We start from the raw sequence: 22,244 nt of genomic DNA, 5'->3' as shown, positions 1-22,244 counted from the left end.
ATTTTTTTTTTTTTTTTTCCCAGAGAGTTCTGTGAGGAATAAATCAGGGAATGGGAATATTGGTAACAGATTGGAATCAATTGTCAGCATGTAGAGAGAGATTTGGAAGCGCTCATTACATATATGAATGAAGAAGCTGACTGAAAAGCAGAATGGAAAATTGATCAAATGACTATGAGCCTCTTTGTAGAGAAAGAGGTATCTAGTACTGGTCTTAATCAGATGTCTCCACAACAGTGTCCTAAAATGAGTTGAACTAGAGTGGCCAGGATGAGCCACCAAGCATAAAGCTGTCTCTCACCCCAGCAAAAGTGGGTGACAAGTGGGTGTAATTTCATGTGGTCAGTTCTTATCTTTGATAGGTGATGCTTTTTCTATTTTTTTTTAAATAAACCCAAAACAATAACAAACCAAAACCAACCCCACAAGTACAGTAGGCTTGTGAATCTTCAGATGGTCCAAGTGCAAATTAATTGTAGGTGAAAAAATAGGATTCGTCAGAGTTGTGCTTTTACTTTGTGTGACATTCATCAGTTTGATTACCATTATGAATAATTTAGCATTAAGAATGACCTGGGCGCTTATGTGCATATCCTGTTCATGATGTTTCTGCATTAAATACATTGAAGAGAGGACATTTACTGATGGTGAATTTTTTAAGTATCTTTAAGGACTCATTTAAGTTAAACTAATAGATTTATTTAATTTTCAGTTCATTGTGTACTCAGGGTAATTGGGATTGATACACTTTTCAAACACGGAAGCTGAACCCTAATTCTATATCCAAAAATCAGCTTTGACTATTGTCTCCAGACAATACTTCTGTAAGTTGCTTCAGTTTCTGCTGATTGAAATGCTACTTTGCATGTCCGGTTTGTGAGTTAGTGACTGTCATAAAGAAGTTAAGAATGCATTTCCACATAAATTTGTTTTTAAGAGCACTTAGTGGTTTTAAACTCTACTATCTATAGTATCATATGAATGAAATGAATGCCTGCTATCTGTATCTTTGAAAAACGTTTGAAGACAGCATACCAGAGCAGTCCTGTTCCAAAAAGATACTTAGAATTTAAAATAGCAAAAAAACCCACACTCCACGCCTACAAGACACCATGTAACTTTGTTCAGCCCTTTTCCAATATACTTGTACATTTTTTTCTTCAGGGTTCACTGGTGAGAAGTTTAAGAAATATATGTACTTAAATTAGTAACAGTTTAGTAAACCTATTTTGTTTTCATTTTTCACATTCTGGAGATAATGTGAACACGTACACTTCGTACTACAAATATTAAGCTTCCTAATGTGCAGCAGAGGTACTATCATTTAAATATGTTTATTTGAAATATGTATTTCAAGAAAAATGAAGCTTGCCCCTTAAGGCCTTCTGCCTGCAAAGTGAGATTATAAAATTGAAGTCCTTTTTCAGGCTGACACTTCAAAATATTTTATTTTCTGATTTATTTTCCTGAACTTAAAGGCTCGGAAACAGCATGAAAAATACAAAGTTGTTCAGTAACTTTAGAGGGTAAGAATATGCAGTACTACCTTCAGGAACCTTAAATGCAGATGAAAAATTATATGCTCTTTGCACCTTCTCACAAACTTTGAAAGGTCTTTTGGTTCTTGTCACAAGACAATGTTCATGTATAATAAGGGTTGCAGATGGGATAGGAGAGTCCAGTGAGTTAAACTTGCATTTGCTTGAGACTTGTATCTGACTTCTTTAAAGAACAGATTGGTAACGTTTTGGAAATGTGGTCTAAGATAGCTGTGGGAAAACAACTCCAAACTGCTCAGTGGCCCCTTTTCTTCAACTTCTACTGTGGTTTATTTGGGCACTGAAGTGAATAGGGAGAATAATGTGACAGGAAGGATGCACAGGAATTCTTTATTCTTTGTAAAAGCTGAAGTTCCCTGCTAAAGCACAACAGAATGGGGCAGCTGCAGATATGTTAGATACTGATCATAAATGGTTTGTTGGTGGTTTTTTTTTAGCTTCAAATTGGTTTTAATGTATGGCATCACAGGTTTTATGTAAACTGGACTAAAATATTTTCAAAGTGTATAGATCAACATCAGCCTTAGGGACTGCTTCAACTGTGCAGAGATCCAGAAGTAAATGGTCGATAATCTGGCCTTTGAAATAACTCTAATGTGCTGTGAGCTTAAAAAGTATTGGTAGTATAGCTTTAGAAAAAATAGTGTTCATTATGGATTTTTTACATGCTCCAAAATCTGTATTTGATGTTTGGCTGTGAATAGATTCATTGAATTGCTGGGAGCTGCATTAATATTTTATCAAGTCTAAAATAATTTGTATGTTTGTAGTTGAAATAACATTTTGTATGACAAAGTAGTAAAGAATGAGACAAAATTTTATACTATAACTGTCCAGTAACGTCTGTATTTTCCTGCAGAAAATACTAAAAAAATCTATCAACTCTTGTAAAAGTATAGTTGGAAGAAAGATACCTAAATGCAGTACAGCAGAATCAGAGTTATGCTGACACAAGCACTTGAAAAATCTTAACTTATATATTCAAAAGACATAGGGTACAGTTAAAAGTCCAAGGCTATTTCTTCTGGAATAACAAATACGAGTACTGTTTAATAACATTATTCAAATTATTCTGCTATGGTGTCACCTGATTGAACGAAAAAGGGTGTTTAATGTACACGAACAATTCTAGGAGTCTAGTTAACCAGTAACTGGTCAAAACACTGTAAAGCAACGTTCACCTTGTATATACAGACCCAGCACAAAACTTCTTTCTCTATCAAAATATGCTTGTCAAGCTATATATCTAATTTTGCACTGTAGTTCTAAGTCATAAAAACTTTATATCTGCAGTAGTTAATTTTCAAAAATATAAAGTAACCATTACCCAAAAGACACCAAGTAATCTTGTATATTGAATTTGTTACATCTTTAAAAAATAAACCCTATAAAACCCAGAGAACCAAGCCTCTTGTTTCTGGAAGATATTTATTTTCTTTCCTTCTTGTGTTTCTTTCTTTTAGTTCCTTTTGAATTTTGCAGTGTTCAAATCACATCTTTTATTTTGTCTTTCCATGTCCAGGAAAGCTAATCACTCTTCTGCAACCAGTTAATACTTGAAATCTGCTGTGTGCAGTAAACCAATTGTCCCAATCTCAGCTGTGATCTGATTCACAGAAGTACAATAATGTGTAATTTTCTTGCTTTGGATTATATCAAAGCTTTATTATGCTGTTTTAGACTATCATGACTACTCCTTCCCCACCTCCCCCTCCCCAATTGTGCTTTCCCAAGCACAGTGAGAACTTCTTGGAGCTGAAACAATAGTTTCTCTGTATTTCATGAGTGTTATGTACATTTGAAAGACATCTAAGAACTCTTTTAAACCACATTTTCTTCTTTGTTGAAAACTTCATAAAACATCTTGGCTTCTGCCAGGAAAACAATGCCTTTTATTTTTTTTATAACGTACCTCATGTTATTTCCAGTAGAGTTGAATAGCAGTGAGTTGCAGTCAGTAGTTTGCACTAATCCACTAGTTTGGATCACTAGCATTTTTAAACAAAGAATCCACAATGGGATGGTTTTTAAAATGAGCAGGCTTTCTTTATTGTCACTTCTATGCAGAAGAGCCCAGACTTAAATAGCATGCAAGTCAGGCACTAATTTCCAAATCAAATGTTCGACCTTGGGATCCTCATAGCTAAATGTTCAGCTTGAGGCTGTAAAAATATTTGATACCAACTTCCTTATAGTCAAATGCTCTTTTGTTGCAGAGACCAATGAAATTATGATTCACTACCACTTCCGTCTGCAGGGATGAGCTGTACAGTCTCTTTCTATGGAGCAGAAACAAGAACAATTTCTTGTTATTCGAAGAAACTGTTTGCTTCTGTATCTGTCGCTTGTAACATGCTGCCTAATTGTTAGTTTAAAACAGCTCTTATCAATTACTGTTGTATCATACCATCTTAGCAGTTTTCCATAATTTGTGATTTCTCCACTTCTTCACTTTGGTTGTGTGGTTGGATGTATCATTATTTTTTATGCAGAAAGATGTAGTAATGATTCAAGAATACGAGTGGAGAAATGTGGCTGAAAGTCAAAGTAATATAAATTGCTAGTAATCTGTGGTTTTGATATCTAGTTTGACATGTCTTAGAGACCTGGCTGTATGAAAGTGAAGCTCAGTCTTTTTCAGAAAATCGTCACTTTTTCAGTGTAACCCAAGTATTTCAGAAAAAAAGAAAATTACCTCAAAGTCAGCTTACTGAGAATGTTCATTTTTCTGTCGTGGTGCTTGGAGAGTATTCAGAAAAGACGTGAGGTCTTGTATTTTCCTTTGCATGAGTGTTCTTGACATAATTTAATTTACTAGAGACATTTAAATGCATTTTCAATAAGTTAATGAGTTTCTTTGTGTTTTAACAATGTATTAAACTGTTACATAGAAGGTAAACTAGGATATATCAGGAGAGTGATACAATACTATAAGAGAAAAGTGATAACTGGCATCTTTGAAGAAAGTTGAAATCTCTTTATAGCTGGGCGTATTGAAGAGGAAATTAACACAGTGACCCAAGCGACAAACACTCTGTTTAGAGATTTCCGAATCTGAGTCTTCCAGTTTGGCTCTTTGATGATGGCTGGAACTGCTACTGCTTTGACATCATGGAACTTGTCATGGGCTGAACAGTTGCTTTCAGACACAAGGAGGAGAAAGATTAGCTGGTCTTATGCAAACAGTTGTTGAAGAATTATCTTCCTTTTTCCAAAAGGAATTTATTTCAGATGGTGGGGGAAAAAAAAAAAAAAGTATTTATTTATAAAAGCTTGAATGCTTATGGAGGAACATTACTGAAAAACCTCCAAGCTTATGAAATCAACTGTATACAGACTAGGGAAATTTTAAGAGACTTCTATCTTAAAAGCGTATATATGTCTGAAAATCTTTTTATCTACTGTAAATGAAGGTTTATGGTAGAAATAGTTTTCTGTTCAGCTTCAAAAACCATGTTTAATAGAGTTACAAATGAACATTTTTTACATGGTTCTTTCAGGAGAGAGGAAAGTTAAAGACAACTTTAATACACAGAAAGTTTGAAGGACATCTGGAAAACTTGAAGGCACTTGTTCTGGCTGCAACTGTATGGATCAAATGTCCAGTCTTCAAGTGATGGAAAGGGTGTTTCCCTGGCCATACCAGTGCTGGCTGGGGTTCTATTCTCTGCCCATGTTTTGTCTGTTTTCTCATCATATGTTTAGTATGGTAACATCATGCCCTGTGGTAGTCCATGTTCTAAAAGCTAATAGTGTTTTTAGGTGAATACTTGCCCCAGCCACGCATCAAAAAATCACTTTGGCAGGAGCAGAAGAGTTGCCTTTTGACACAATTTGATCACCTTCAGTGCTCCATCAGGGAAGAGTACCCTGCATGCTCCCCACCCCCCCATTTGATGTCTGCTTTTAGTCACGCTCAATGGGCAAAAGTCCTCAAAATATTACATTGGCACAAGTTTGTAGAAAATTAATGCTGAGAAAGAAGAAACACAACTCAACAGTTGCCTGTTCTTTTTCTAGCCTGCCAGTTTACCAGTGAGCCACATCTTTGACTGACCAGATGGCATACCTTAAACCTTGGAACAAGCCCTAGCATGTGATACCTCTTGCTGATTTGTTAATTAAGAGACGTAGGGAAGATATAATAGTATCATGTGGGGAATGGATGTTTTTGGAGGTGGAGGAATAAAGGAGAGCTCGTAAGGGACAACAGCAGCAAGGTGCTGAGGTTATCGTTTACTGAAATCTATGGGAGATCAGGCCACAAGTTCTGCTTTCCACAAGGCAGGATAACTTGTTTTCGCAAGGGCTGCTTGCAAATAGACTGTAATTTATTTCTAAGCATTGACATTCCATCAGATACTTTTCAGTGAGCTGCTGCTCCTACTGCAGCTGGTCCTTTTAAATTTAAAAAAAATAGACAGCTGCTGCTACAGAGTAGTTTTTTAGAAGAACATAGTGGTAAAAGTCAAACCACTTTGCTTTCATTATTAAGTAGTTGGTCGTGTTTCTTCTCCCTGACACAAAGTTTCCACAGTTTGCTTATGAAACAATCTGAATTCACTGAATGTCGGTGTTTGATTTTATTTTTTTTTAAATGGGAATAGATTGAAATTGGCTCATAGACAAGATAATGAGCTAATAAAGTGGCTGGTTTTTAGGTATGTTATCTCCTGTTCTTCTCTTGAAAAACCAAAGAGAACAGCAGGAAAACAGACTGTAGAAAAGATGAAGAGAAGATTAATGTATTGTTCATACATATAAAATATGTAAACTGATTTAATTAGGGAGTGTGATAACCTAGTTTATTTACTTTCTGAACACCAGGAGGAAAAGGAATAAAGCAGCTCAATTCAATGTCTTCATGCTAGTATTTTCTACATTGAAATTAAACTGGATCCTTTGTGCAGCGGGAAAACCGAGGCTTATTTCTTAACTGTGACAGCTACTTGCACAGAAGGGTGGTAGGAGAAAATTAATAAAATAACTGTCTGCTCAGACTTTCTTCAAATTCAGTTGTTGGATATTTAGTCGTGACCTAGTTTCTTTGGTGGACATTTGTTCTACGCTGTAGAGTTCCAGAAACTACTAGGAAAGACTTACCTTCTTATACTACAAACAATAGTATAACTGTTTATGATAATATTCTCAGTTTCCTGTTTGAATGCCAATATTGACATTCAAAAATGATATGGTTTTAAGGATTTCATTGTTATTAAGAAGTGAAATGTAAATATAAGTGTGATGTACGTTTTAACATTGTTACCTATACTTTCACTTCATTTTTTTACCTGAATTCTGTATTTCTACATATAATACATAACATTATAACAAACTCCCTTGGCATCAAAAGTTAATCGTCAAAAGAGTTGGTTGTTTCAAGCCTTCAAATGAGTAAATCCTAGGAAAAAAGCATCGGTTGTCTTCAGGTGTATTTTAACTATTTTTCATTTATTGCTAATGGTATCTGAATTATGTGTTTATGTTGATCTACCTAATAAGGATTGCTCTTTTTTCCCCCCTTTTGTAGCATATTAACAAAAACTTGCAAACTACATGTAATATAATACATTCTGTTACGTTCAAACTTCCCTTCATTCTGGTAGTATTCACGAGTTGTTGATGTTCTTTTCAAAGCTTTTTAAGGATATGACTAAGGCACAGTATTGAAATAGTGTACTGTTGGCTCCTCAGTTTGTAATTATTTCAGTAAGTATATAAGCTGTAAATGGTCAAAGGCTGGACTTCTGCTTAATAAAATAAAATCTGATAATCAGACATTGCTTTGTTGAAGGCTGTTTCAAAAGAAGTAGATTGCCTCAAAGAGCAAATGAATTAGAGGCTTTGGTAGCATCTGAGCAGCTTTGAAATAAGAACTCTTGTACAAGATCCTGTTGATCAGACTAAAGCCGTGATCTCCAGCCTTCCCTGAACAACTGCACTGGGCAGCGTGAAGGAAGCAATGACATTCCCCTTTTCAGCTTTTTAATTAACTGCAGCTACAAACAGCATCGGAGAGCCTCCTGGTCAGTGCTTTGCATAAAGGCATGTGTTGGGGGCTCCACGTGTAGGCAAACAGGAATTGGGTAAATGAAAACCAGTAGGAGGGAGAAACAGAAGAGGTGGTAAGAGAGAATTAAATTTAAATGCCTTGCTCTAGAAAAAACAAAAGTACTTACATCGCTAAATAGTATCTTACTAGTTCTTTTGTCAAATAGTGACAGTTACAGTTGTGTAACAAGCTAATTAATAAAAGTGTTTGCAAATCCAGAACCATTAAGAGAATGTAGCAAGTGTTGACTGGGGAGAACCTACCTATTGGCAGGTAGAAGTTTTGACTAGCATGATTAGCCTGTCAGCCAATTTCAGGTAGGAAAAAATTGACTTTGGTGAGAGTAAAATTTACTCTTGATAAAGGGTTTCCTTTTTATGCTTGCTTACGCTTTCTGGGAATGCAAACATAAAAAATGGAAAAAAAAATTGCTCTAAATGCTAGAGATGTTGATATAATTCAGGCAAAAAAGAATAAGCTATGGTTATCAGGAAAATATATGGGGGACCTTTGCAAGAAATAGGAGGGATTTGTATACACCAGTAAAATGTAAAATAGTCATGCCATCTGCTTTCATTTACAGCATCGAGCAGACCATTATAGCCCTGGGTTATGTTGGAATAATTATTGAGGAGTTAGACAAGACAGTTGATGTATTTGGATAAGACGTGATGTTTCTTAAGCAAAACATTACATGGTAGTTCAAACCAGACAGACAAGATAATTATATAAGAAGTTAAATTTACATGCTCTCTAAATTCTTGTCGTTTCTTTTATGTACATGCACTGAAGATAGTACTGAACTTTTGGTTTTTTGCAAATGTTTTTCAATATTCATTATTAATGAGTAAGCAGAATATTGTTGCTATGGTACAGAAAACCAAATTTAATTTTCTGTTCTGTATATAATTTTTCAAGGAATATGGAAGGTTGATAAGACTTTTGCTGAAAGGATCATATTTAAGTCATCATCTTTTTATTTAGAGCTTAGTTTCTGGAAGTGTGGAATGCTTTTTGGTGCAAATCTGAGAGCAATGCTGACAAATCAGTGGTTCGAGTATACTTGATCTATAGAACACTTCAGCTTGCAAAGCAAATAACTATTCTCAGCATTTGCTATTCTTTTGAAGCTGATGAAGCACTGGAGCTGCTACTTATATGTTGCTTCTTATTAATTTTATAGCAAAGTAGTTTGGAGCTAAATGTTCGTGTATCATACCATGGAAATCCAGCTTAGGTATTTTGACAAATGGACGGTCTTCTGTTTTGATGGAAGCCTCATGGGGAGTTAATTGTAAGCCTCAAGTTTTCAGTTGCAGAGGAAGGACTTAAAAATGCTTTTTCAGCTGGTACAGCTTCTCCTAATTTAAAAAAAACGTAGTACATTTCCTAATATATATTAAAAAAAAAAAGTTAGTTGATACTTTCCATGTGAGCCAATGTTAAGAAGTGATTTGCTAAGGGTATGGCTTTGTCAAACAGTCCAGCTGAAAGCTGAATGAGTTGGGAGGCTGTTTTGGTCTATCATGAGGTGTGCAAAAGTTTTGAGAGCTTCCTACTTGCTTTTCTTCATGTCAAGTTAAACATACCGGGATAAGTGGTTTAAGACGGTATAGTACTTCCAAAGATTTTTCCTATCTGTTTAAAGGAATAAGAATAGTTCACTGTTGATTGAACAAAAGTAGAACATTCATATTTTCATTGATTTTTTTATTTAACTGTGTTTTTAAAACATGCTTTCTTTCATTTTGGTGCTTGCTGAAGTGTTCTTAGCTGCTATCAAATAAAATGTTTTTTTATTTGATTTTGTTCTTTAAGTCATGGTTCTCTCTGTATTCTGACCTTCCTTTCAATGTAGCAACTACCTAGCCTATTCTTACACTATTTTGCCTTTAACTTTGTTTTTAGGAGTTGATTAGAACAGTAAATGTTCTGAATGTTTTTGTATTGCTACCTATCTTTTGATGTACCCTACGGTGAGCTTCTGTATGGAAGATTCCTGTTTCATACCTTTCTAGAATATTCAAACAAGAATTCCTCATCCCTGAACCAGCTAGGTGTTTTAGGAAAGCAAGAGTTTATACAGCTGATGTCTTTCCAGTTACTGAAAATGCTAAATAGTTGAATTTGTATCTGAATAGCTGATGGAGATTTCCAGTAATGAATGTTTCTCAGACCCTGAAGAATTCCACCAGACATTGGATTAATAATTGTTCCCTTGTGATGTTATGATGTAATTCACAATGTTCCTGGTACAGCTGCTAAAGAGGCATTTAAATTGAGATGGAAAACAGATACGGAATACCTGAAAACCAAACAATCAGAGAAAACAGAAGACATAATTAATACGTAACAGGCCTGTTGAGATTTACTGTAATAACAATGAGTAGTCTCAAAATGCAAGAATTAGGTTGTTAGCTTCATGAGCATGCCAGTCTGCCACTGCTGCTGAAGTAAACAGTCTTTTCCTGGCCATTCTTTCCCTTCCTTACGTGTGTATTGTGAAATAGATTGCAAAATTTTCTGGCTTGCAGTATGTTTTGGTGCTAAATTATCTCTAACCTGTACCCAAATGCAATGTTGTCAGAAAGGAGTGTGACAATAGAAGCAAATGCTTGGGAACTAAAGAACGTTATTATGCATTCCTTGAGCTGCAGTGCTGATTTTCAGTGTTCTTGATTTATTTTTTTTTTTACTTGATTTTATGCATGATGCATATGTAAACTGCATACCTTGTTTTCTGCCTACCAAAGTATCTTCTGGGTTTGTGTTTATTTAAAAAAAAAAAAAAAAAAAGGCACTGCAAACAGCTGACTGACTCAGCAATTAGTAAACTAAGTGAAACAGGGAAGAAACCTTAAGGTTTGCAGCATGGTTTGGGAAACTGTATGCTGGATTGCTGCATTGCTGAAGGCTGCATTAAAACAGCAGTGCTTTTTTTAGAAAAGCCAATTCATTGGTTTATTGTCGCAGTTTCCTCATCCTTGTTATGACAGTGTTAATAGCTCTCGGTATTCTGTTTCAACTACTTGTTACTGATTTTACAGAAAAGGACAAGAAAGAAGTTAAGATCCATATTACTAAGTGGATCCATTGTTTTGGAAACTGGATAACGTAACGTTTCCTGTGTTTCTTCGTGGTAAACAAAACTTCCTGAATTATGGACCATTATCTTACCTGAAGCCAGAAAATGTTTGCCTGCCTGTTTCTGCTTAGAAGAATGGAAGTATTTTTTTTGTGTGTGTGTAAAGTAATCTTCCTACTCTTGCAAATGAGAAATGAGAGTCATTTGTCAGCTCAGACAAATTTCAGATACTGTTGCAAGCAGCAGAGCTTTGCCTGGAGGCAGATGAAGATATCCGAAACTAGATTTTCTGTGGGAGGGTTAGTATTTGTGTATGAAGACATATGCTCAGTCAAGCAGTTGGTTGTTTTAGGGTACGTATTCTCCTGTTGACACTGACAGACAGTCTGACTGAAATGCTTTAAATCTGGCAGAAGGCAACAAACCATTCCCTCTTTGCTTCCATTTATTTCCCTCACCACAAAAATTTTGTTTTAAATAGAGCATGAATATTTTCAAAGAACTGCGTCCCCAGGCCAGACTTTTTTCCTAGGGGATTCTATGTATATCTTCTGTGCTCTAGGCTAAGTTTTTTTCTAAAGGTTTACTTTTATGTGCTGTAAACTTATTGTTCCCTGAGTTCAAGTCCTCTAATAAGCAGTGAGTTATTTTTGACTTTGAAGTTATGATATGCTTGTTCACCTCTTAAACAGTTCGTCTCTATTTCCATTACTTACTGGGAGACTAATGTTGTAATGTGATGATAGAGGGCTTTGTAAAAGCTTGTGGACAAGAATACAGTTTTCTCATTCTCCTCTTTGATTAACAAGTGCTAATTACATCTTGCAAGAGAATACTTCCTGTTTGATTTGTGAGGTTTTTTAATAGTTATATTGGATTCCTAAGTTAGTAAATATATAAACAGCCTTTTTTAGCTCTGTATACAGCCATAAATTATCTGGTTTAGCGTAAGGGCTCTAATGTTTATATTTCTTTTGCGATGGCGGTACAGAGCTGAATAGATAGTAGACTGTCTCTTATGCCAGTGTGCTGGAAAAATGATTTCTCTGTGTGTAAGCAGACATAATTAGATGTGTGGAGCAGTTTACGTTGGGGACTTTCTGCCACTTAGCACTTTGTTTATTATCTTCATGAGAAATTATTATATCGTCGAGATCTTTTGTAAATGTTGAGAAGCATTGTGTAAATTTGACATTTGCTTTTACAAATTTACCAGTTGATTTATTTCAAGTACTGCCTGTTGTGAATGGCAAGTCTTAGGATCTTGCCTAGATACTTCCGCCCTCACCCTTTTCTTACGTTAAGTGATATGCTATAGTGCACACTATAACACTGTATGTGTGATGTCCAAAAAAGCTAAGCTTTTGGTTAGAAGTAGAACAATTCTGTAGTTCCCTTTCTCTATGTATAGGACAGTTGCTGTAATTTTATCCTGCGTCTTGCCACTTGCCAACTGATTTCTTGACCCGTGGAAGGCTGAGGTGATGATCTTTTAAGCACTATTAAAGCAGTGTATTTGAATGCCCATAGTTTTACATCCCTCTTTTCATCTCTGAGGTAATAGGAAACATTTGTAGTTATCTCATTCTCTTTAGTTCTCTTAAAAATTATCAGTGGAAATGGAGAAACTGGGTATGACAGTAACTCTGGTACGTTTTGTTTTTCTACAGCCTGTTCTCCCATAACCTCCCCCTGTAAACTTTCTTACTGTTTGGGTTTTTTTTTATTGGATCAGAAAATGAGAGATTACAGATTATTCAATTGAGTATTATACCTAAGAATATAGCAGGCAGCCCTCCTGAAGCTCTCTGCTTACTGTTGAAGAAAGCATTGATCATCATAGGGCGTGCAATTTTACTGAATGTTTGAGGGTAGCTGTGATTGATTTTAATGTAGTTATATATTTAACTATTTTGTATTGGTAATTAAATAGGATTTTTTTTTTCCTCAGTAGGTCTGGGAACTTTTGCTCTTTTCTGATGAGTCAAGGAAGACTAGAAAAGGTTAAACAAAGTATTGTCTTTCTCAGTGGAAGGGATCCTATGCTTATTTGCCAGTGTTAATGTTACATGTACTTTTTCTAGCAAAGAACAATACTCTGAAAGTGGAAGTCGAGCCATATTCATGAAAACTAAATGAAAAAATCCACTTTGTGTAGATACCTATGCACATGTACATGTGCATACATCTGTGCAGGTAGCTGGGGTTAGTGCCAGTTGCCATGCTGGAGGGGTTGATGATTCTGCCTAGTTGCTGCTGCTTGGTTTAAGGCTGTTGCCATATTTGCATTTTTTGAGGAAGAGGACTACTTGAGCTGTTATGGTAACTGATAATTATCTGATGTCTCCTGAGCTTCATGTGCCTTGTGGTGAAGAGTTGTCAGGTCCAAAGACAGTGCTTTGTATACAGGAAATGTGCTGTCTTTCATGTCAGGGGTATGCATCTGCTGCTGGTCCCACCTGGGCTCTCACAAGTAGAGGGAGATAAGACAAGACTGGAGTTTGAAACTATTGTCGAATATAATAGGAAGATGGAGATTTTGAGAGAGAAATACAGCTCAGTCTTTGTTTTCAATAGCCCATTAGAATAGAAGTATTACTGGAAAACTAAATTACCCACTCTTTATAAACAAGCAAAACAAACAGAAAACTTGTAGTTGACACTAAGTCTTATTTTCTTGACTTCTGGGTTCCCTCATAGTGAATGCTTTGTCAACGGAAGGAGCTGAGAGGTGTCTAATGCATTTTGCACTGTGGCTCACATCCTCCATACGCATTCGTGCTGGTTGCTTTGCATACTTGTGAAACAATGAGAGTAGTGTTTCCTGGTGGCTGAAGAGAAGGTGCAGAGGGTGTCTGCCAGCTCGCAGCAGTCAACACACAGCTCTTTGTTGATAGTCCCACTGAAGACAAGCGCGCCTGGACCATTGATGTTCCATGCTCATACTTAAGGCTGATGTACATTAATACTATCAAAATAAACTGGCTTTGTTGATGGTTTACTAATGTTTTTGAATCACAATAGTTAAGAAAAACTTCTGTCATCTTTACAGACCTGTAGTGCTGCTCCTGATTTGCAAATAATTTGTTTTGTGTCTTCCTGGAGAGAAGTTGTGAGATTGTGGAAGATAGCTTTTATCTTTGAGTTGTGCAATTCTGTGTAGGTACTGTTTGAGTTATGAAAAAGATATTTCTTACAGTCCAAAGAGATTCAGTAATGATGCTGAATATGATAGTAGACACTTTAGTGTTGAGAGCAGTAGATTGTCTTGGTTTTTTTTTTTTTCTTGTGCTTTCCAAAAGTGTAGTACTCTCAAGCAAAGTGAAAATGAGCTTTGCTGTAGTCTTGATTTGGGGGTGGGGAGCAGGGTGGGAGCATTTTACAGTTGACTTCCAAAAATAATATTTACTTAACCCTTATGGCTTCAATCGCTCTTGGTCCCTTTCATACACTGCTAGTGTTGGCTTGTGTTGCTTTGAGTCAGTGTCCCCAGAAGACAGAAGAAGGCAAGAGGCCTGTGAGAGGAAGGCACTGCTGCGTTGTTTGCATGGCTGTACTTGCCAGATCTTTTTTTTTTTCCTGACAAAATCACATGCAGGAAAAATCTTTGGATTGTCTTCATTTAGAAAGATTTATTCAAATGATTATTTCCTTTGCTGTATTTCTGTATAAGATAAAGCCATGGAGAATTATGGAATAATTGTATGCTTTTTATTTTATGTATTTTTGGTCATTTCAAGACCAACAGGTAGAAGATGTGGTTTTCTCAGTGTTATAAATTTGTTTTCTCTGGAGTTTCATGGCAGGTTAATATTTTTCTCTTCTTTTCATGATTTCGTTTTCACTCCCTTGCTCTAATGTTTTTGACCATGTGCAGGGTCATACCACTGGACTGAGCTGGTAGAAAAATAAGCTCACAAAATTGAGTTGGCTACATACTTTGTGGCAGCTGTGTGATTTTTTTTTTTTTTTTTTTGGGGGGGGAGGTGTGTCACTGAATAAACAGAAATTGACTGTACAGACTGGGAAGATAATGCATGACTTAAAAAACCATACAGTCACTCCATTTTATATTTAGGAAGAGGTGAAAGTGGTAAGTGGGATAGTGACAATCAGGAATAGATATTTCATTGTGCATAAGTAGCTCTGCATGATTGTTGGTGTTTTTAATATTAAATGTGTCAGAAGGAAGTTCTCTGAATAATGGGAATGCAAATATTGAGGCTATTCATTATAGATGCTCGAATAGGAGACAATTGTATTTTGCACTCTACAAACATTGGGGCTGTGAATCTGGTCAGCATATCAGAGTGGCTGGCTAAAATTTGTTTAGGTTTAAATAAAAGCTGAGAGTATTGGATACTCCTAAAGTCAATTTTCAAAAAAAAACTTTCTTTATTGTTAGGTGCCAGTTACAAAAGCTAAGGCACCCACTGTGCAGAGGGTTTTGTGCATGTGATGACAATATTTTCTGTTGGTGGTAATGGAATATAAAACAGGACAGTAAAAATTGTTGGCAAGGGAGTTCTCTGCCTAGAATCATCCTCATCGAGCTTTCATCCAGTGCAATACTTGGAGCTGATGCAAGAACTTCTTATTAACAAAAGCTGCTTGGATTCCAAATTCCAAAATCCCAGCTCCAACAATTTCATTTGAAATCTGTAGGCTATTTGTATGCACAGGTTAAAGTAGAAGTACTCTTCAGTTTAAATTGTGTAGCAGTGTAACATGGTATGGATCCTTGAAAGCTAATGCCTACTGGTAGCCTTAATCTAAGTATTCATAACTGCTATTGCAGCAGATGCTTTCTTATTTTTGTTCACCTACGTATTCTGCTATTGGGGTCCAGGTCTGCTAACCCACTTGCCTGTCCACATCAGCAGTGTGTGTAGGTTATTACTTTTTTCTGGGTTACTTAAGATTTATATCAAGAAAACGAAAGGGCACAGTGCATCATCTTCACCTTGGTTTCTTTTGCCTGTTTCTGGCTAAAATGGCTTTTGGTTGGAGTTGGAGCCATGAGAAATTCACCAGCTAGTTCTGTGCCTTAGTTTTTGTTCTTGACAAGATATAATAGAATATCCAGCTAGAGTAGAATCATACTGAAGAGATAAAGTTACAGGTAAGACAGTCCTCTCTTTGAACATGCAGTTTAGGGAAGCAAATTGGGAAGCCTTACTGCAAAGATCAGAAATGCATGATCAAGCCAATCTGACTTCCTCTGCAACAGGAAGCTTGTGGACTGGAGAAAGCCACATGTGATACTCTTACAGAGCAAGCTAAGGAAACATGGCCTAGATAAAAAGAAAAGTGCTATTTTAGGATGTGTGTAAAATCATTAGATTAACAGTAGCCAGAGATTTATTTTTCAGTAGTTCAATTTCAGCAAGGTAAAGCATATTGTATGAGATTTTGTGTAGTTGTTTCAGCTTACTGTTCCTGTTTATGAACTGGGTAATGGAATATCATATAGTTATGAAATCTGAAGACAAGAGGTGTTTGGGAATAAATACAGGTATGCAAAGCTGGGATAGCAATTCAAAAGAATCTTGAATGTTGGAAAGCTGGCCTGAAAGAATAGGATGTGATTTAAAATAAGAAGTGAAATGCTTTATATTTAGGTCAAAATAACATAAAAATAAAAGATGGAGAAGAACTGTTTGAGTTGTTCCTGCTGCCCTGTTCCCTATCCCCATCTAGGACAAGACATGGGTTATAAAATGAGAGTCAACAATGCAGCATTGTTCAGAAAGAAGAGGTGTGTGTACGTATTGGCACGAATAAATGCTGGTATAATCTGGAGGACATGTAGAGTTGAACCTTCTGCTCTGTTCTGTATCGTAAGGTTAAAGTACTGTATCAGTTTTGGCCGTGGTACTTCAAGAAAGATCTAGGCACAGTTAATTTGTCTCAGGAGGGTAATGGTAATGACTGGCGATTTTAAAAAAGGTGGTATGTGCAGGAAGAATGATTGAATTGGCATTTTTGTAACCCAAAGAAAAGATCAAGGGAAATGATAAGCTTTTAAGTGTGTGGATGCTCACTGCAAAAAAGCTAACATCTGCCCTTGATAGACGTGCCTTGCTTACTAATGGCAACATGGACCATTCTCTGTGTCCTGTTCTCATTGTTTGCTTTTCGTTTGTGTTTTATAAGAGCTATTTCTGTCCACTGTCTGGACAGCACTGAACAAAGACCCTGTCGTCTTAGGACCCTTTGAAGAAATATATAAATTAGCAAAATCACTAAAAGATGGATCTTCATCTAACTAAACAGATGTGTAGATGGATACTTTAGTTAAAACTCTTGAGCAGATGGAAGAAAACTTGCTCCCAGACCTGCCAGCTGCTTAGCTGGTAATGGACTAGTTTCCTTATCTGTAAAAATGGATCATGTTCTCCACCTCTGTAAGGCACTTGAGTTATTAAAAAAGCCGATTTAACGTAAGCAACACTAATTATTTTTTTTTGTGCATTGCATGTCACAGTGCAATGTGTAGCACCTAGTCAAATATGTCATAGAAGTCTGTGTTTAACCTTCTTGAAAGCTGTGAATAATTTGCTTTGATAAAAGCAGCTGGGTCTCTTCAGAATTATGTCATGATCTCTTAATATTTAACACTTTCAGAAAAGTAACAATCACGTAATTTGTTAGATGTCCCGCTGGGTATGTCCTGGGTCATTTTGTGAATCTGTATTTTTCTGGCCCTTTGAAACTTCCTTATTTTGTCAGATTTGGTAAAAATTGGTATTATTTCTGGGAGATCCTTAGCCAGTTCCTTTAAAATTCAGACTGTAAGCCGTTTCTGTGGGTATAAAACTGCATACTATCCCTATTCTATCAGTATGCTTTGTCAGTATTTTAGTAATCTGTCCTCAAATGGAGAACAAAATTAGGAGTTGAAACATTTTTCCTTTCTACTTTGATATGCAAAAAAAAAAGGGGGGAAACTTCCAAGTATTACACTTACTTCACCTGCCTCAGTACTGGGGTAATAATTTGTTTCAGAATAAGCAGTTGACAAACATCTTTTCTGTCACTGCCAATCTTAGCTTTCCTTACCATGTCATGTTATCATAGTGTCAGCATCTTACTTTTTTTCTCCTTTGTGCATAATTTTCCATCTGGACAGGTGATAAATAAAGCTAACAGTTTAAACAGGTAGAGCAATAAACTTGAATAACTTAGTAGGCTCATATACAATACAACAAATATGACACATAAGCTCATAATATATGGCAAGTATTACTTAAGTATAGGCAAGTTACAAGTGCATTAAAAACTGAAAAAAATCTACTCGTCTGTTAGGATATTTTGTTTCCTTTTCAGCTGCTTAGAATTTCCTTCACATATTGCTATATTAAGTGGATAAAGGAAAAGATTTGAAGGAATTCATTCAATATAGCTAAAATTTTAACACATAACACTTGGAAAGGCTCAGGCATCGTTTTTCAGGTGTCACTTTTTTTTAGAACTAAAAAAGCATTACTACTTAAGCATCAGGTCTGTGTTAGTTTAATAACACCTTTTTTTTTTTTTTTTGCAAAAGCTGTGATTATAAATGCTAATGTTTAAATTGTGGGCGAGAGATGAAAGAGTGCAAAAACCTCTCTACATCTAGGAACTAGAATATGTATGGGAAAACTTAGTCCAAAAGAATCATCATCTGGAGAGCTGCTCATGTGAATGTGTGCTGTTGAGGAGGCTGTTTTCTAGCCTTATCAAGAACAATTCATAGTTTGTTGTGCTAAGTGTTCATGATTGGATAGAGGCCGACATATATAGAACTCAAAAATAGATAACTGCTTATTTGGGAGGACAGGCAGTCCTCCCACTGAGATCATATCATCTGAAAGGCTAAAAAATTTTGATGACTTGTTCCACCTCTCCACTCTACTCTGCATATGTTGTTTTCCTCACAGGCTCAGTTCACTGCCTCTTTTTAGAAGCAATCTTTTGGCTCCTTCTGCCTTGCACAGGATATTGAAGTCTTAAATGCTGGGAAACTTGCCTCCCCTTCACCTTCCACCTCAAGCTCTGCCACAATTGAGTGGGGAACTTACTTCAATTTCTGTTCTTCTTCTAGGACAGCCTTAAGACCTGGTGGATGGAAGACCTCTTCTTTTGCTTCTGTGTTCATGTCAGAATGGCTTAGGCCAACCCGTTGCTTTACGGTTCCAACCACAGGCACTCTGCAGCAATGTATCAGGATTTTGCCACCAGAGCTAGTGGACCATCCAGATGGCTGTAAACCTGCAGAGGAGGTTAGTATAAAATGTGATCCCGGAATTTTTTGGTACTTTGTTCAGGTCTGTCTGCTTTGGATGTATCTTAAAGTAAAGGGAGCACTTAGACTGCATGTATTCTACTACTTTGTCGTTGAGTATTCCATACTTTTCCATTCCTTCACAGTCCTTGTGGACCAGTTCAGTTGTCTGCAGCTATTGAACAGGTGTCCGTAAGAATCCCTTTAGATATTAACACAAGCCTAATTTATTGGTTACTGTGGTTACCTCTGGGTATTGGAAAGCATTATATCCAAGTGCGTAAAGCTATCTCACTTTTAGTTCTTCTAAACTTAACTTTACTCTCTCAGTATGCTATCATCCTGAAAAGAGTGATCTAATCCAATGAGCTGGAATTCAGATCAATGTTCCATCCAGCTGAACTAAGAAAGCCTATTTTTTTTATTTCCCATGTTTCTACAGTAAACACAGTTCCCTTAAAGCATCCTTGTCAGACAAGAGATGACTTATTAAACTATCACTGTATAGTCACTGGCTGCCCAATGAGGTGTTTAACAACTAAGTTTTGACAAGCCTTCTCTCTGCGTGCATCTCCCGTTTGCCACTGTTTTTTTAAGCTTAATTGAAATGACATGGCGAACCAAAGCTTAATGGGACAGGTGGACAAAGACATGGTAGGACTAGTCTGTTTCCTTTGGCAGAGAAGAATAAGCAGTTCAGTTGTATTTAGTGTGTTAAATGTCATCCACTTGATATTTTTGATACTGACATTTTGTGCTTATTTTTCACCTTGATTTTTTTTATTTTCGGCAAACCTGTTAGCACCCCTTTCATAACTCAGTCTGTGAAAACTAACCTTCTGAAGAACTCATTGGGGCCAGCTTTGAAGTTCAGATTGAGTGGGGTAAAAAGAGAAAAACCTGTTTCAGGTCTCAGTAGATCCTTTTTCAGTCACCTTCAGAAGGTCTTAATCTGGCATGTACTCTTAAATTCAGTGGTTACAGTATAGTTTGAACAAGCATCAGTTTAGGGGAGAGGGAAAAATATATCCAAAATAACTACCTAATACTGTTAAATAATAACAGGCTAATAAGAATTAAAAATTTAGGGTAAAAAAAAAAGCAGAGCAAATTTTTTATTTCTGGGTTTAGTGCTTATGGCCTCTCAAGTTGTAGATCCAATGCTATTTCTTTTGCTGTAACCTAGCCACCTCTTCTGTGCTTGGTGACTAATCGTGGGTTTAATGAGGTAAAAGATTTGAGTGGAAATAACTGGTGTTGAGGGGCATACTTGATTGGTCTGCATTCTTTACTTTGGGTCTGCACTGGGTGTGGCTGAAAAAACACAAATGTTCTTGGTTATTTTTCAGTTGTATTAGTTCTCTGATTGAGTTTCTTCATTGCTGTGTAAATTTTTGCTGGCAAAGCAGAAGGCCAGCATGCTGGAATGAGAGAGAAGATGGAGTAGCAACTACTTACATAGTAGTGTGTTGATGAATCTTTAATCATGTAGTATAACTTTTCAGACATGTCTAATCTTTCTTGTTGTAAAGATTCTAGTATCTTCAGGGAAGCTGGAAATCTTTCAGAAAAGTTACTGAAAAGTAATTTTAAATGAATTGAAGCATGGAATTTTAAGTGACTTTAAAAGTATCTGATTTAATCTAAATTTTAAAAAGTGATTGTATTACTCAAATGCTGTGGTCTCCAATTAATATGTAGCTGAATTTGCAAAACAGTTCCATCATATTCCCTTTTCTAATGTTTTCTGACACATTAACCTTTTTTTATGGTGACCTGTTTCTCTCTTGGCTTCTAGTCAGATATGCGTTTTGAATTGTAAAAAAGTTTAAGTTGCTACCAGGTTTATAGCTTTAAAAATGATGTGTCAAATTAAATACATTAGCTGGTTTTTACAAAGTGCCTGACAACTTCTGGAAAAAAATTAGTGAAGTAATAAGCACCTGAGTATTTGAAAAAAATCTTAAGTAATTTACTAGAGTCTCATACATATCTGCCATACCTAATGTTATACTCATTGTTACAACTATGGAGAAAATTGTTAGCCTCAATCTTACAGATAACTGGAAAACAAGTGAACTTTTTCAAGAAATATTGATTCTGCTTTAAATTACATATCACAATCTTCAGATTTCTCTGGACTGCTGCACAGTGCAACAAATAACAAATTCTAGATTTTATTTTTTTCCCTTACTGATTCAATGCCTATGTCTTGATAATGGCTATTTTATTTAAATTTAACAAACTTTTTTCATATTAGGATGAAAACTTTCAAGTTAAGCCAGATGGAAAACATTTTTTGGAATCACTAGCTGTAAGAATACAGTTTTGAAATTTTAACATGTGAGCGAATCTGCCGTTTTTCTCCTAGAGAATGAAGAAATAAAATCCAGCAACATTGGAAAAGCATTTATTACAGAATGATGAAAACGTAGTATTTTCCTGTGAAATGACTTTTTAAAATACTTCCCATGATCTAAGTGAAAACTAATTTTTTGCTGTTTTATTGATTTTTTTTTTTGTGTGTGTGTGCATGTTTTCTAGCACTTTCTTTCACAAAGAAGCTCAAAATATGATAGGTTTGTTCTTGTTTTAAAAAACTACAGATTTTTGAAGCTGTTAGCAAAACAAGATTGCTGTTTTCTGTAGAACTGAACTTTATTGTTTCCATACTGCTGCTTTTGATCAAATATGAGCTTGAATGTGAATTATTTTTTTTTATCTTTCGATGAAGTCAAAAGTTGGGAAGAGTGCTCAGTGGTTCTGTTTAACGTTTGGAAATCCAAAGTGGAATTTCCTGCAGAAATGCTGTGATTACAGTGACTTATAGGGCTACCCTAGAGCTTCTTTAAATTTATACCCCTGTTTGATGTAGACCTTTTTCTTTGTTGTTACGTTTTCTCTCATTAATAATAGTATGCTTTTTATAATGGTGTGTCCAGAGTGCAGTAGAACGTTTATTCTGAAAAACTATAAAACCAAGACATTCGTTGTCACACTTGGCTGCATTTAAATACAACATGCTCTTGGTCTCAATGTTCATACTTTGTATTTTTAAAGTTTCAGCAAACCAAGTTTAACTAGAGGATTTTTTTTTTTTTTTTGCTTAATTGTTTGGAAGTACTACTCTACTGAATATAAAGAAGTTTAAAATATTTACTGTAGTTTTGGAGATGAGTCTGAGAACAGTCTTCAGTGTAGCCAGTGTTTAGTTTATCTGGAAATACTGACAAATGAAGTAAATATCTTTTGATATGATTATCTAATATATCTGGTTTAGAG

At 35.9% G+C, this 22,244-nt stretch overlaps 1 protein-coding gene across 1 annotated transcript in view; it reads left to right on the top strand.

Moving 5' to 3' along the window:
* Positions 1-18,794: 18,794 nt before the first annotated feature.
* Positions 18,795-22,244, top strand: part of GALNT1 (polypeptide N-acetylgalactosaminyltransferase 1) — a 67,666-nt gene continuing 64,216 nt past the window's right edge. Inside the window, exon 1 of the mRNA XM_009982358.2 lies at positions 18,795-18,960. The gene's annotated coding sequence lies outside the window, so the exon portion shown is untranslated. The remainder of the gene's footprint in view (positions 18,961-22,244) is intronic.

Source organism: Tauraco erythrolophus, chromosome 3 (genome assembly GCF_009769465.1).
Source record: "Tauraco erythrolophus isolate bTauEry1 chromosome 3, bTauEry1.pri, whole genome shotgun sequence".
NCBI lineage: Eukaryota > Metazoa > Chordata > Aves > Musophagiformes > Musophagidae > Tauraco > Tauraco erythrolophus.
This window is presented reverse-complemented; position numbering and strand designations above follow the sequence as displayed.